Genomic DNA, 14,237 nt, shown 5'->3' with positions numbered 1-14,237 from the left:
GTAAGTCATGATGCTGGGAGGTAAAACCATGGCACAATGGATGTATATAACGGCCCTCCTCTCCCATCTAACCACTAATATTAAACTGACCACAGAATGGAATGGCAAACAGAATGGTTGGTAAGGCCAAGCTTAACCAATCAGCATCAGCTAGTGTATGTAAAGTGGAATAGAGTCTCTGTAGTCTCAGTCTGTCCTGACCCTGACCTCTGCAGGGTCTGATCAGGTGACCTCTGGGTAGAATCATCAGGGTTGACCTTCCAAAACCCCAGTGTTTCCTGGGTAGTGTAGTTGTCCTGGTCCTGTACTGTAAAGCCTCAGACACGTGTCCTCCCTCCACACAATAATTCATTCTCAGTTGTCCTCAGATTCCCAAAATAATGTTTACAAAAATAAAATAATAGTAGTAGTAATATCAACAACAAAAAGAGAGAGATGAATCGGCATGACAACGAGCGGGTAAAGCGTGCAGCTCTGGCGCGTTATTCTACAGAGGCATTTTTCTTCTTTAGTTCTTTGCTAAGACATGGAGATGGAGGAGATGAGAGGGTCTGACGTCACCCCATTCTCACACAGAGAGACACGGAGATGTCACCGTCTGGTCGTCTGGTGGAGTTCCCTTTTGTGTGTGTGTGTACAGTGTGTGTGTGTGTACAATGTGAGTGTGTGTGTGTACAGTTCTGTGTGTACAGTGTGTGTGTGTGTACAGTGTGTGTGTGTGTGTGTGTGTACAGTGTGTGTGTGTGTGTACAGTGTGTGTGTGTGTAGTGTGTGTGTGTGTGTACAGTGTGTGTGTGTGTGTAGTGTGTGTGTGTGTGTGTAGTGTGTGTATGTGTGTGTACAGTGTGTGTGTGTGTAGTGTGTGTGTGTGTACAGTGTGTGTACAGTGTGTGTGTGTACAGTGTGTGTGTGTGTAGTGTGTGTGTGTGTACAGTGTGTGTGTGTAGTGTGTGTGTGTGTACAGCGTGTGTGTGTACAGTGTGTGTGTGTGTAGTGTGTGTGTGTACAGTGTGTACAGTGTGTATGTGTGGGTGTGTGTGTGTGGGTGTGTACAGTGTGTGTGTGTGTACAGTGTGTGTAGTGTGTGTGTGTGTACAGTGTGTGTGTGTGTGTGTGTACAGTGTGTGTGTACAGTGTGTGTACAGTGTGTGTGTGTGTGTGTGTAGTGTGTGTACAGTGTGTGTGTGTACAGTGTGTGTGTGTGTGTGTAGTGTGTGTGTGTTCAATGATCCTGTGCGTCCCAGACGTATCCCTTTCTCCACTTTGAGTCCATCACAGCCATGTTAAACTGTCTGGTCTGTACAGAACATCCCTCTGAGCTCACATCCCTCCAATCCATCACAGCCATGTTAAACTGTCTGGTCTGTACAGAACATCCCTCTGCGCTCACATCCCTCCAATCCATCACAGCCATGTTAAACTGTCTGGTCTGTACAGAACATCCCTCTGCGCTCACATCCCTCCAATCCATCACAGCCATGTTAAACTGTCTGGTCTGTACAGAACATCCCTCTGAGCTCACAGCCATGTTAAACTGTCTGGTCTGTACAGAACATCCCTCTGAGCTCACAGCCATGTTAAACTGTCTGGTCTGTACAGAACATCCCTCTGAGCTCACAGCCATGTTAAACTGTCTGGTCTGTACAGAACATCCCTCTGAGCTCACAGCCATGTTAAACTGTCTGGTCTGTACAGAACATCCCTCTGAGCTCACAGCCATGTTAAACTGTCTGGTCTGTACAGAACATCCCTCCAATCCATCAATTCCCTTTATTTTATTAAATAGTTTATTCCATCTGCTGTAAATGTTCCCTGGTTGATCCTGGCTGGAGCAGAGATCCTGGCTGGAGCAGAGATCCTGGCTGGAGCAGAGATCCTGGCTGGAGCAGAGATCCTGGCTGGAGTAGAGATCCTGGCTGGAGCAGAGATCCTGGCTGGAGCAGAGATCCTGGCTGGAGCAGAGATCCTGGCTGGAGCAGAGATCCTGGCTGGAGTAGAGATCCTGGCTGGAGCAGAGATCCTGGCTGGAGCAGAGATCCTGGCTGGAGTAGAGATCCTGGCTGGAGTAGAGATCCTGGCTGGAGCAGAGATCCTGGCTGGCTCCATCGACATCGTCATCATTCCTCCTCTGCGTTCGTTGGGCTGAAGTAAGGGAGTGGTCGGTAGTTGGGGTAGTTGGGGCCGGGGATTGGTAGGCAGGTCAGTTGGTAGTTGGATAAGGTGGTAGGTTAGAGGGGGGTGTGATGGGGATCTGGGGGCGGGGGGCTACTCGATGACCATGCAGCGTGTCAGGTGTTGTGAGTAGTACTTGAAGAGTTCGGCTGTGGCTCCAGGACAGTTGGTCAACTCCAACTCCTCTAGATCCTGGATCTGGATCAAACCAGATAGACCTGTAGTGGTTAGGAGTGGACAACCTGGGGTGGCAGAGACATAGAGAGAGAGATAGAGAGAGGAGCACGAGAGAGAGAGGTGGAGAGAGGTGGAGAGAGGAGCATGAGAGAGAGAGATAGAGAGAGAGGTGGAGAGAGGAGCACGAGAGAGAGAGAGATAGAGAGAGATAGAGAGGTGGAGAGAGGAGCACGAGAGAGAGAGAGAGGTGGAGAGAGGAGCATGAGAGAGAGAGAGAGAGAGAGAGAGAGAGGGGTGGAGAGAGGAGCACGAGAGAGAGAGAGAGAGAGAGAGAGAGAGAGAGAGAGAGAGAGAGAGAGGGGTGGAGAGAGGAGCACGAGAGAGAGAGAGAGAGAGAGAGGTGGAGAGAGGAGCACGAGAGAGAGAGGAGCACGAGAGGTGGAGAGGAGCACGAGAGAGAGATAGAGAGAGAGAGGTGGAGAGAGGAGCACGAGAGAGAGAGAGAGGTGGAGAGAGGAGCACGAGAGAGAGAGAGAGAGGTGGAGAGAGGAGCACGAGCGAGAGAGAGAGAGAGGTGGAGAGAGGAGCACGAGAGAGAGATAGAGAGAGGTGGAGAGAGGAGCACGAGAGAGAGAGAGAGAGAGAGGTGGAGAGAGGAGCACGAGAGAGAGAGGGGGAGAGAGAGAGGTGGAGAGAGGAGCACGAGAGAGAGAGGGGGAAAATAGGGGTGGAGAGAGAGGGAGGAGAAACAGAGAAATGGAGGTAGAGAGAAGAGAGAAAGAGAGAGATGGGGAGGGAGGCAGAGAGAGGAGAAAAAGAGAGATGGGGAGGGAGGCAGAGAGAGGAGAAAGAGAACAGAAACCCAAGTCAGACTAATATAGTAGATGGTAAAAGTCTAGAGAACAGAAACCCAAGTCAGACTAATATAGTAGATGGTAAAAGTCTAGAGAACAGAAACCCAAGTCAGACTAATATAGTAGATGGTAAAAGTCTGACTTGTGTTTCTAATATAGTTAATCACTATTTCCTTCAATCTATTCTATCATTCCATCTAATCTATCATTCTATCTATTCTATCCTTCTATCTATTCTATCATTCTATCCTTCTATCTATTATATCATTATATCATTCTATCTATTCTATCCTTCTATCTATTCTATCATTCTATCTATTCTATCATCATATCCTTCTATCTATTCTATCTATTCTATCCTTCTATCTATTCTATCCTTCTATAATGTATATCCATTCTATCTATTCTATCATTCTATCATTCTATAATGTTTTCTATTATATCCATTCTATCCTTGTGTCTTATCTATTCTATCATTCTATAATGTTTTCTATTATATCCATTCTATCTATTCTATCATTCTATAATGTGTTCTATTATATCCATTCTATCTATTCTATCATTCTAAATATTCTATCTATTCAATCATTCTATCATTCGAAATATTTTATCATTCTATCTATTCTATCATTCTAAACATTCTATCATTCCATCATTCTAAATATCCTATCATTATATTCATATAGCAATCCAAACATTCCATTCAATCTGAATAATGAGTTTTCCTGAGATACCAGAGTTGGTCAGCAGGGGGAGGAGTGGTGCAGAGACAGACAGGACACAGGAGAAACACAGGAAGTCCATGCATCTTAATTGTATGTCCTCTCTCCTCTCCTTGTCAAAACCTTTTGGATGAGAAGGTACAGAGGGGATGAACCTTCTCATTGAATGGGTTCTGGAAGGAGGACGCGGGGAAATCAAGGAAAATGCAAATATCTCTCCTTCCTTTCAAAATATGCACTTGTTCACTTCCCTTCACTGATTTGACAGGAAATGACTGGTATGAGAAACATGGTGGAATCTCCCACTAGCCCATGTCTCCACCAATCCAATGCTTTCAGATTTGTGGGAAGTAGTAAATGGGTGAACAATCCAGGAGAAAGGACATATTATTAGGAACCCCCCCCCCCCTCTGTAGATGACTGCTTCTCAATAGTCTACAAAATGATTCCTCTCCTCACACACACATTGTAATGTACTGTAGCCTGTAGTCAGAGATGATTCATGTACTGTAGACTGTAGTCAGAGATGATTCATGTACTGTAGACTGTAGTCAGAGATGATTCATGTACTGTAGACTGTAGTGAGAGATGATTCATGTACTGTAGACTGTAGTGAGAGATGATTCATGTACTGTAGACTGTAGTCAGATATGATTAATGTACTGTAGTCAGATATGATTAATGTACTGTAGACTGTAGTCAGAGATGATTCATGTACTGTAGACTGTAGTCAGAGATGATTAATGTACTGTAGACAGAGATGATTAATGTACTGTAGACTGTAGTCAGAGATGATTCATGTACTGTAGACTGTAGTCAGAGATGATTAATGTACTGTAGACAGAGATGATTAATGTACTGTAGACTGTAGTCAGAGATGATTAATGTACTGTAGTCAGAGATGATTAATGTACTGTAGACTGTAGACTGAGATGATTAATGTACTGTAGACTGAGATGATTAATGTACTGTAGTCAGAGATGATTCATGTACTGTAGTCAGAGATGATTCATGTACTGTAGACTGAGATGATTAATGTACTGTAGACAGAGATGATTAATGTACTGTAGTCAGAGATGATTCATGTACTGTAGACTGTAGTCAGAAATGATTCATGTACTGTAGACTGTAGACAGAGATGATTAATGTACTGTAGTCAGAGATGATTAATGTACTGTAGACTGTAGTCAGAGATGATTAATGTACTGTAGACTGTAGTGAGAGATGATTCATGTACTGTAGACTGTAGTCAGAGATGATTAATGTACTGTAGTCAGAGATGATTAATGTACTGTAGTCAGAGATGATTAATGTACTGTAGTCAGAGATGATTCATGTACTGTAGTCTGTAGTCAGAGATGATTCATGTACTGTAGACTGTAGTCAGAGATGATTCATGTACTGTAGACTGTAGTCAGAGATGATTAATGTACTGTAGTCAGAAATGATTCATGTACTGTAGTCAGAGATGATTCATGTACTGTAGACTGTAGTCAGAGATGATTCATGTACTGTAGACTGTAGTCAGAGATGATTAATGTACTGTAGTCAGAAATGATTCATGTACTGTAGACTGTAGTCAGAGATGATTAATGTACTGTAGTCAGAGATGATTAATGTACTGTAGACTGTAGTCAGAGATGATTAATGTACTGTAGTCAGAGATGATTCATGTACTGTAGTCAGAAATGATTAATGTACTGTAGTCAGAGATGATTCATGTACTGTAGACTGTAGTCAGAGATGATTCATGTACTGTAGTCAGAAATGATTCATGTACTGTAGACAGAGATGATTAATGTACTGTAGTCAGAGATGATTCATGTACTGTAGACTGTAGTCAGAGATGATTCATGTACTGTAGACTGTAGTCAGAGATGATTCATGTACTGTAGACTGTAGTCAGAGATGATTCATGTACTGTAGTCAGAGATGATTCATTTACTGTAGTCAGATATGATATACTGAACTCTCTCCTTCTATAGAATATCATATAGATTTACCCAGCCAGGTAGAGGAAGAGTGTGTGTGTGTGTGTGTGTGTGTGTGTGTGTGTGTGTGTGTGTGTGTGTGCTTGCGTGCGTGTGCGTGTGTGTTGGTTCCTTTGAAGTTTCCTCAGTATGGATCAGAAGGAGGACATGCCAGCTCCTGGATGACCTCTGTCCCTGTTCAGACAATCTGTCTTTGGACTGGAGGGGTTATAGCAGAGAGGAAGAGAGAGGGAACGACTGTGTGGTGGTGATCAAACCAAACGCCAGTAGTTCCTATGTGTGTTTGGACTGGAGGGGTTATAGCAGAGAGGAAGAGAGAGGGAACGACTGTGTGGTGGTGATCAAACCAAACGCCAGTAGTTCCTATGTGTGTTTGGACTGGAGGGGTTATAGCAGAGAGGAAGAGAGAGGGAACGACTGTGTGGTGGTGATCAAACCAAACGCCAGTAGTTCCTATGTGTGTTTGGACTGGAGGGGTTATAGCAGAGAGGAAGAGAGAGGGAACGACTGTGTGCTGGTGATCAAACCAAACGCCAGTAGTTCCTATGAGGGTTTGGACTGGAGGGGTTATAGCAGAGAGGAAGAGAGAGGGAACGACTGTGTGGTGGTGATCAAACCAAAGGCCAGTAGTTCCTATGAGGGTTTGGACTGGAGGGGTTATAGCAGAGAGGAAGAGAGAGGGAACGACTGTGTGGTGGTGATCAAACCAAAGGCCAGTAGTTCCTATGAGGGTTTGGACTGGAGGGGTTATAGCAGAGAGGAAGAGAGAGGGAACGACTGTGTGGTGGTGATCAAACCAAACGCCAGTAGTTCCTATGAGGGTTTGGACTGGAGGGGTTATAGCAGAGAGGAAGAGAGAGGGAACAACTGTGTGGTGGTGATCAAACCAAACGCCAGTAGTTCCTATGAGGGTTTGGACTGGAGGGGTTATAGCAGAGAGGAAGAGAGAGGGAACAACTGTGTGGTGGTGATCAAACCAAACGCCAGTAGTTCCTATGAGGGTTTGGACTGGAGGGGTTATAGCAGAGAGGAAGAGAGAGGGAACGACTGTGTGGTGGTGATCAAACCAAAGGCCAGTAGTTCCTATGAGGGTTTGGACTGGAGGGGTTATAGCAGAGAGGAAGAGAGAGGGAACAACTGTGTGGTGGTGATCAAACCAAAGGCCAGTAGTTCCTATGAGGACCTTCAGAAAGTATTCAAGAACCTTTGACCTTTTTCACATGTTGTTACCTTACAGCCTTATTATTATTCTAAAATTGATTTGAAACAACAACAACAACAAAAACAGAAATATCTTATTTCCATAAGTATTCAGACCCTTCAGCCTTTGCTATGAGACTTGAAATGGAGCTCAGGTGCATCCTGCTTCCATTGATCATCCTTGAGATGTTTCTACAACTTGATTGGAGTCCACCTGTGGTAAATTCAGTTGATTGGACATGATTTGGAAAGGCAACACACCTGTCTATATAAGGTCCCACAGTTGTCAAAGCAAAACCCAAGCCATGAGGTCGAAGGAATTGTCCGTAGAACTTGAAGACAGGATTGTGTCGAGGCACAGATCTGGGGAAGGGTAAAATAATAAATGTCTGCAGCATTAAAGGTCCCCAAGAACATAGTGGCCTCCATCATTCTGCAGCATTAAAGGTCCCCAAGAACACAGTGGCCTCCATCATTCTGCAGCATTAAAGGTCCCCAAGAACATAGTGGCCTCCATCATTCTGCAGCATTAAAGGTCCCCAAGAACACAGTGGCCTCCATCATTCTGCAGCATTAAAGGTCCCCAAGAACACAGTGGCCTCCATCATTCTGCAGCATTAAAGGTCCCCAAGAACATAGTGGCCTCCATCATTCTGCAGCATTAAAGGTCCCCAAGAACACAGTGGCCTCCATCATTCTGCAGCATTAAAGGTCCCCAAGAACATAGTGGCCTCCATCATTCTGCAGCATTAAAGGTCCCCAAGAACACAGTGGCCTCCATCATTCTGCAGCATTAAAGGTCCCCAAGAACATAGTGGCCTCCATCATTCTGCAGCATTGAAGGTCCCCAAGAACACAGTGGCCTCCATCATTCTTAAATGGAAGAAGTTTGGAACCACCAAGACTCTTCCTAGGGCCGGCCGCCCGACCAAACTGAGCCATTGGGGAGAAGGGCCTTGGTCAGGGAGGTGACCAAGAACCCAATGATCACTCTGACAGAGCTCCATAGTTCCTCTGTGGAGATGGGAGAACCTTCCAGAAGGACAACCATCTCTGTAGCACTCCACCCACCAATCAGGCCTTTATGGTAGAGTGGCCAGACGGAAGCCACTCCTCAGTAAAAGGCACATCACAGCCCGCTTGGAGTTTGCCAAAAGGCATCTAAAGGACTTTCAGACCATGAGAAACAAGATTCTCTGGTCTGATGAAACCAAGATTGAACTCTTTGGCCTGAATGCCAAGTGTCACGTCTGGAGGAGACTTGGCATCATCCCTACAGTGAAGCATGGTGGTGGCAGCATCATGCTGTGGGGATGTTTTTTAGCAGCAGGTACTGGGAGACTCGTCAGGATGAACAGAGCAAAGTACAGAGATCCTTGAAGAAATCCTGCTCTATAGCTTCCAACAGGACAACGACCCGAAGCACACAGCAAAGACAACTCGGGAGTGGCTTCGGGACAAGTCTCTCAATGTCCTTGAGAGGCCCAGCCAGAGTCCGGACTTGAACCCGATCGAACATCTCTGGAGAGACCTGAAAATAGCTGTGCAGCGATGCTCCCCATCCAACCTGACAGAGCTTGAGAGGATCTGCAGAGAAGAATGGGAGAAACTCCCCAAATACAGCTGTGCCAAGCTTGTAGCGTCATACCCAGGAAGACTAGAGGCTGTAGTCGCTGCCAAAGGTGCTTCAACAAAGTACTGAACCTGTAGACCAGGTAAACCTGCAGACCAGGTAAACATGCAGACCAGGTAAACATGTAGACCAGGTAAACCTGTAGACCAGGTAAACCTGTAGACCAGGTAAACATGTAGACCAGGTAAACATGTAGACCAGGTAAACATGTAGACCAGGTAAACATGTAGACCAGGTAAACATGTAGTCCAGGTAAACCTGTAGACCAGGTAAACATGTAGTCCAGGTAAACATGTAGACCAGGTAAATACCTGCTACTATAACAGTATTATAGTAAATGGTGAGATAGTGGTAAGTAAGTGCAGGGCTGGGTTACCAACCGCACACAGGGCACATTCCCAGGGGCCCGACTTCCACGGGGCCCCACTCATCTCTCAAATAGCATAAGAGCACCATGGCAAACTGTGTTGAATTTAAACTACTCATCAGATTACACAGACCCACAAAGAATTCCATTGTTTGCTGTTGTTGATAAACTCCCATATCTCCTGGGTGAAATACCACAGTGTGCCACCACAGCAGCAAGATGTGTGACCTGTTGCCACGAGAAAAGGGCAACCAGTGAAGAACAAACACCATTTAACACATCGCTACAACAGTGTATATAGACATGATATGACATTTGAAATGTCTTTATTCTTTTGGAACTTTTGTGAGTGTAATGTTTACTGTTCATTTTTTATTGATAATTTCCCTTTTGTTTATCCATTTCGATTTGCTTTGGCAATGTAAAATAGGTTTCCCATTCCAATAAAGCCCCTTGGATTGAATTGAGAATGAGAGACAGAGAGAGAGAGAAAGAGAGGCAGAGAGAAAGAAAGACAGAGAGAGAAAGACAGAGAGACAGAGAGAGAGAGAGAGGCAGAGAGAGAGAGACAGAGAGAGAGAGACAGAGAGAGAGAGAGAGAGAGACAGAGAGAGAGAGAGACAGAGAGAGAGACAGAGAGAGAGAGACAGAGAGAGAGAGAGAGAGAGAGAGAGACAGAGAGAGAGACAGAGAGAGAGACAGAGAGAGAGAGGGGGGGGGGCAGTGAGAGAGAGAGACAGAGAGACAGACAGAGAGAGACAGAGAAAAAGAGAGTGACAGACAGAGACAGAGAGACAGAGACACAGAGAGTGAATACCTGCGAGAGAGAGAAGACGTAGACTCCTCATGCCAAACAGGTGCTGTAGCCCAAAGTCCTGCACCTATACACAGACAAACACACACACACACACACACACACACACACACACACACACAGCCGAGTTATCATTAATAATAAGAAAACTAAGCAGGTCTGATAGTCTGAGCAGGTCTTATTAGACAGACAGCAGCAGGTCTGATAGTCTGAGCAGGTCTTATTAGACAGACAGCAGCAGGTCTGATAGTCTGAGCAGGTCTTATTAGACAGACAGCAGCAGGTCTGATAGTCTGAGCAGGTCTTATTAGACAGACAGCAGCAGGTCTGATAGTCTGAGCAGATCTTATTAGACAGACAGCAGCAGGTCTGATAGTCTGAGCAGGTCTTATTAGACAGACAGCAGCAGGTCTGATAGTCTGAGCAGGTCTTATTAGACAGACAGCAGCAGGTCTGATAGTCTGAGCAGGTCTTATTAGACAGACAGCAGCAGGTCTGATAGTCTGAGCAGGTCTTATTAGACAGACAGCAGCAGGTCTGATAGTCTGAGCAGGTCTTATTAGACAGACAGCAGCAGGTCTGATAGTCTGAGCAGGTCTTATTAGACAGACAGCAGCAGGTCTGATAGTCTGAGCAGGTCTTATTAGACAGACAGCAGCAGGTCTGATAGACTGAGCAGGTCTAACTCATTAGACACATGCTTGTCCACAGGAGTGTGTAGGGTCTAGGGTGTAGTGTATTAGTAGAAAGGGTTTAGTGTGTAGGGTCTAGGGTGTAGTGTATTAGTATAAAGGGTTTAGTGTGTAGGGTCTAGGGTGTAGTGTATAAAGGGTTTAGTGTGTAGGGTCTAGGGTGTAGGTGTATTAGTATAAAGGGTTTAGTGTGTAGGGTCTAGGGTGTAGTGTATTAGTATAAAGGGTTTAGTGTGTAGGGTGTAGGGTGTAGTGTATTAGTATAAAGGGTTTAGTGTGTAGGGTCTAGGGTGTAGTGTATTAGTATAAATGGTTTAGTGTGTAGGGTCTAGGGTGTAGTGTATAAAGGGTTTAGTGTGTAGGGTCTAGGGTGTAGTGTATTAGTATAAAGGGTTTAGTGTGTAGGGTGTAGTGTATTAGTATAAAGGGTTTAGTGTGTAGGGTGTAGTGTATTAGTTTAAAGGGTTTAGTGTGTAGGGTGTAGGGTGTAGTGTATTAGTATAAAGGGTTTAGTGTGTAGGGTCTAGGGTGTAGTGTATTAGTATAAAGGGTTTAGTGTGTAGGGTGTAGGGTGTAGTGTATTAGTATAAAGGGTTTAGTGTGTAGGGTCTAGGGTGTAGTGTATTAGTATAAAGGGTTTAGTGTGTAGGGTGTAGTGTATTAGTATAAAGGGTTTAGTGTGTAGGGTCTAGGGTGTAGTGTATTAGTAGAAAGGGTTTAGTGTGTAGGGTATAGGGTTGTAGTGTATTAGTAGAAAGGGTTTAGTGTGTAGTGTGTAGGGTGTAGTGTATTAGTATAAAGGGTTTAGTGTGGAGTGTAGGGTGTAGTGTATTAGTATAAAGGGTTTAGTGTGCAGGGTCTAGGGTGTAGTGTATTAGTAGAAAGGGTTTAGTGTGTAGTGTGTAGGGTGTAGTGTATTAGTATAAAGGGTTTAGTGTGTAGGGTCTAGGGTGTAGTGTATTAGTAGAAAGGGTTTAGTGTATAGGGTCTAGGGTGTAGTGTATTAGTAGAAAGGGTTTAGTGTGTAGTGTGTAGTGTATTAGTAGAAAGGGTTTAGTGTGCAGGGTCTAGGGTGTAGTGTATTAGTAGAAAGGGTTTAGTGTGTAGTGTGTAGGGTGTAGTGTATTAGTATAAAGGGTTTAGTGTGTAGGGTCTAGGGTGTAGTGTATTAGTAGAAAGGGTTTAGTGTATAGGGTCTAGGGTGTAGTGTATTAGTAGAAAGGGTTTAGTGTGTAGTGTGTAGTGTATTAGTAGAAAGGGTTTAGTGTGCAGGGTCTAGGGTGTAGTGTATTAGTAGAAAGGGTTTAGTGTGTAGTGTGTAGGGTGTAGTGTATTAGTATAAAGGGTTTAGTGTGTAGGGTCTAGGGTGTAGTGTATTAGTATAAGTATAAAGGGTTTAGTGTGTAGGGTCTAGGGTGTAGTGTATTAGTATAAGTATAAAGGGTTTAGTGTGTAGGGTCTAGGGTGTAGTGTATTAGTATAAAGGGTTTAGGGTTTAGGGTCTAGGGTGTAGTGTATTAGTATAAGTATAAAGGGTTTAGTGTGTAGTGTGTAGTGTATTAGTATAAAGGGTTTAGTGTGTAGTGTGTAGTGTATTAGTATAAAGGGTTTAGTGTGTAGGGTCTAGGGTGTAGTGTATTAGTATAAGTATAAAGGGTTTAGGGTTTAGGGTCTAGGGTGTAGGGTTTAGGGCCCCAACTTATTTTTATTGTTTGACATAAAAGACTGTAAAAACAAAGCAGCTCCAATTGATTTTAATTGAGTAAATCTAGTTATTCCCAGTGTATTAGGTCCAGTTTATTAGGTACACCTCCCACCAAAATGGTTCGCTCCTACAGACAGTGAGTCACGTGGGCGTGGCTTGTTATAGAAAGCAGGCAGACAGGCATCAAGGCATTCAGTTACTGTTTGATTGAAAATTATAATGGTCTTAAAACATGTGATTTAAGCGATTTCGAACGTGGTATGATCGTCGATTCCTGTATCTCAGAAACATCCGGCTTCCTGGGCTTTTCACGCAGGACAGTCTCTAGGGTTTACCGAGAACGGTGCGACAACAAGCATGACCGTGTCTAGGGTTTACTGAGAACGGTGTGACAACAAGCATGACCGTGTCTAGGGTTTACCGAGAACGGTGCGACAACAAGCACGACCGTGTCTAGGGTTTACCGAGAACGGTGCGACAACAAGCACGACCGTGTCTAGGGTTTACCGAGAACGGTGCGACAACAAGCACGACCGTGTCTAGGGTTTACCGAGAACGGTGCAACAACAAGCACAACCGTGTCTAGGGTTTACCGAGAAAGGTGCAACAACAAGCACGACCGTGTCTAGGGTTTACCGAGAACGGTGCAACAACAAGCACGACCGTGTCTAGGGTTTACTGAGAACGGTGCAACAACAAGCACGACCGTGTCTAGGGTTTACTGAGAACGGTGTGACAACAAGCATGACCGTGTCTAGGGTTTACCGAGAACGGTGCGACAACAAGCACGACCGTGTCTAGGGTTTACCGAGAACGGTGCGACAACAAGCACGACCGTGTCTAGGGTTTACCGAGAACGGTGCGACAACAAGCACGACCGTGTCTAGGGTTTACCGAGAACGGTGCAACAACAAGCACGACCGTGTCTAGGGTTTACCGAGAACGGTGCGACAACAAGCACGACCGTGTCTAGGGTTTACCGAGAACGGTGCGACAACAAGCACGACCGTGTCTAGGGTTTACCGAGAACGGTGCGACAAAAAGCACGACCGTGTCTAGGGTTTACCGAGAACGGTGCGACAAAAAGCACGACCGTGTCTAGGGTTTACCGAGAAAGGTGCGACAAAAAGCACGACCGTGTCTAGGGTTTACCGAGAATGGTGCAACAACAAGCACGACCGTGTCTAGGGTTTACCGAGAAAGGTGCGACAAAAAGCACGACCGTGTCTAGGGTTTACCGAGAAAGGTGCGACAAAAAGCACGACCGTGTCTAGGGTTTACCGAGAACGGTGCGACAAAAAGCACGACCGTGTCTAGGGTTTACCGAGAACGGTGCGACAACAAGCACGACCGTGTCTAGGGTTTACCGAGAACGGTGCGACAACAAGCACGACCGTGTCTAGGGTTTACCGAGAACGGTGCGACAAAAAGCACGACCGTGTCTAGGGTTTACCGAGAAAGGTGCGACAACAAGCAAAACAACTGTCAGCGGCTGTCCTTTGGGCGAGAACAACTCCTTGATGAAAGAGAACGGAATCATGCAAACAGCCAGGTGACCCACAAACAGCCAGGTGACCCACAAACAGCCAGGTGACCCACAAACAGCCAGGTGACCCACAAACTGACAGGTGACCCACAAACAGCCAGGTGACCCACAAACAGCCAGGTGACCCACAAACAGCCAGGTGACCCACAAACTGACAGGTGACCCACAAACAGCCAGGTGACCCACAAACAGCCAGGTGACCCACAAACAGCCAGGTGACCCACAAACAGCCAAACAACGGAGCTGTACAACAGACAGGTGACCCACAAACAGCCAAACAACGGAGCTGTACAACAGTGGTGTGCAGAACGGCATCTCAGAACGGACATCTCGTCGGTCCTTGTCACGGATTGGCTATTGCAGC

The 14,237-nt window shown here is 45.4% G+C and overlaps 1 pseudogene; it reads right to left on the bottom strand.

Annotated features, from left to right (window-relative positions):
* Positions 1 to 1,127: 1,127 nt before the first annotated feature.
* The window catches only part of LOC116372008 (F-box/LRR-repeat protein 16-like), a 27,945-nt pseudogene continuing 14,835 nt past the window's right edge, over positions 1,128 to 14,237 (bottom strand).

This window comes from Oncorhynchus kisutch, unplaced genomic scaffold (genome assembly GCF_002021735.2).
Source record: "Oncorhynchus kisutch isolate 150728-3 unplaced genomic scaffold, Okis_V2 scaffold3838, whole genome shotgun sequence".
Lineage (NCBI taxonomy): Eukaryota > Metazoa > Chordata > Actinopteri > Salmoniformes > Salmonidae > Oncorhynchus > Oncorhynchus kisutch.
The sequence above is the reverse complement of the archived record's forward strand: the minus strand, read 5'-3'. Positions and strand labels throughout refer to the sequence as shown.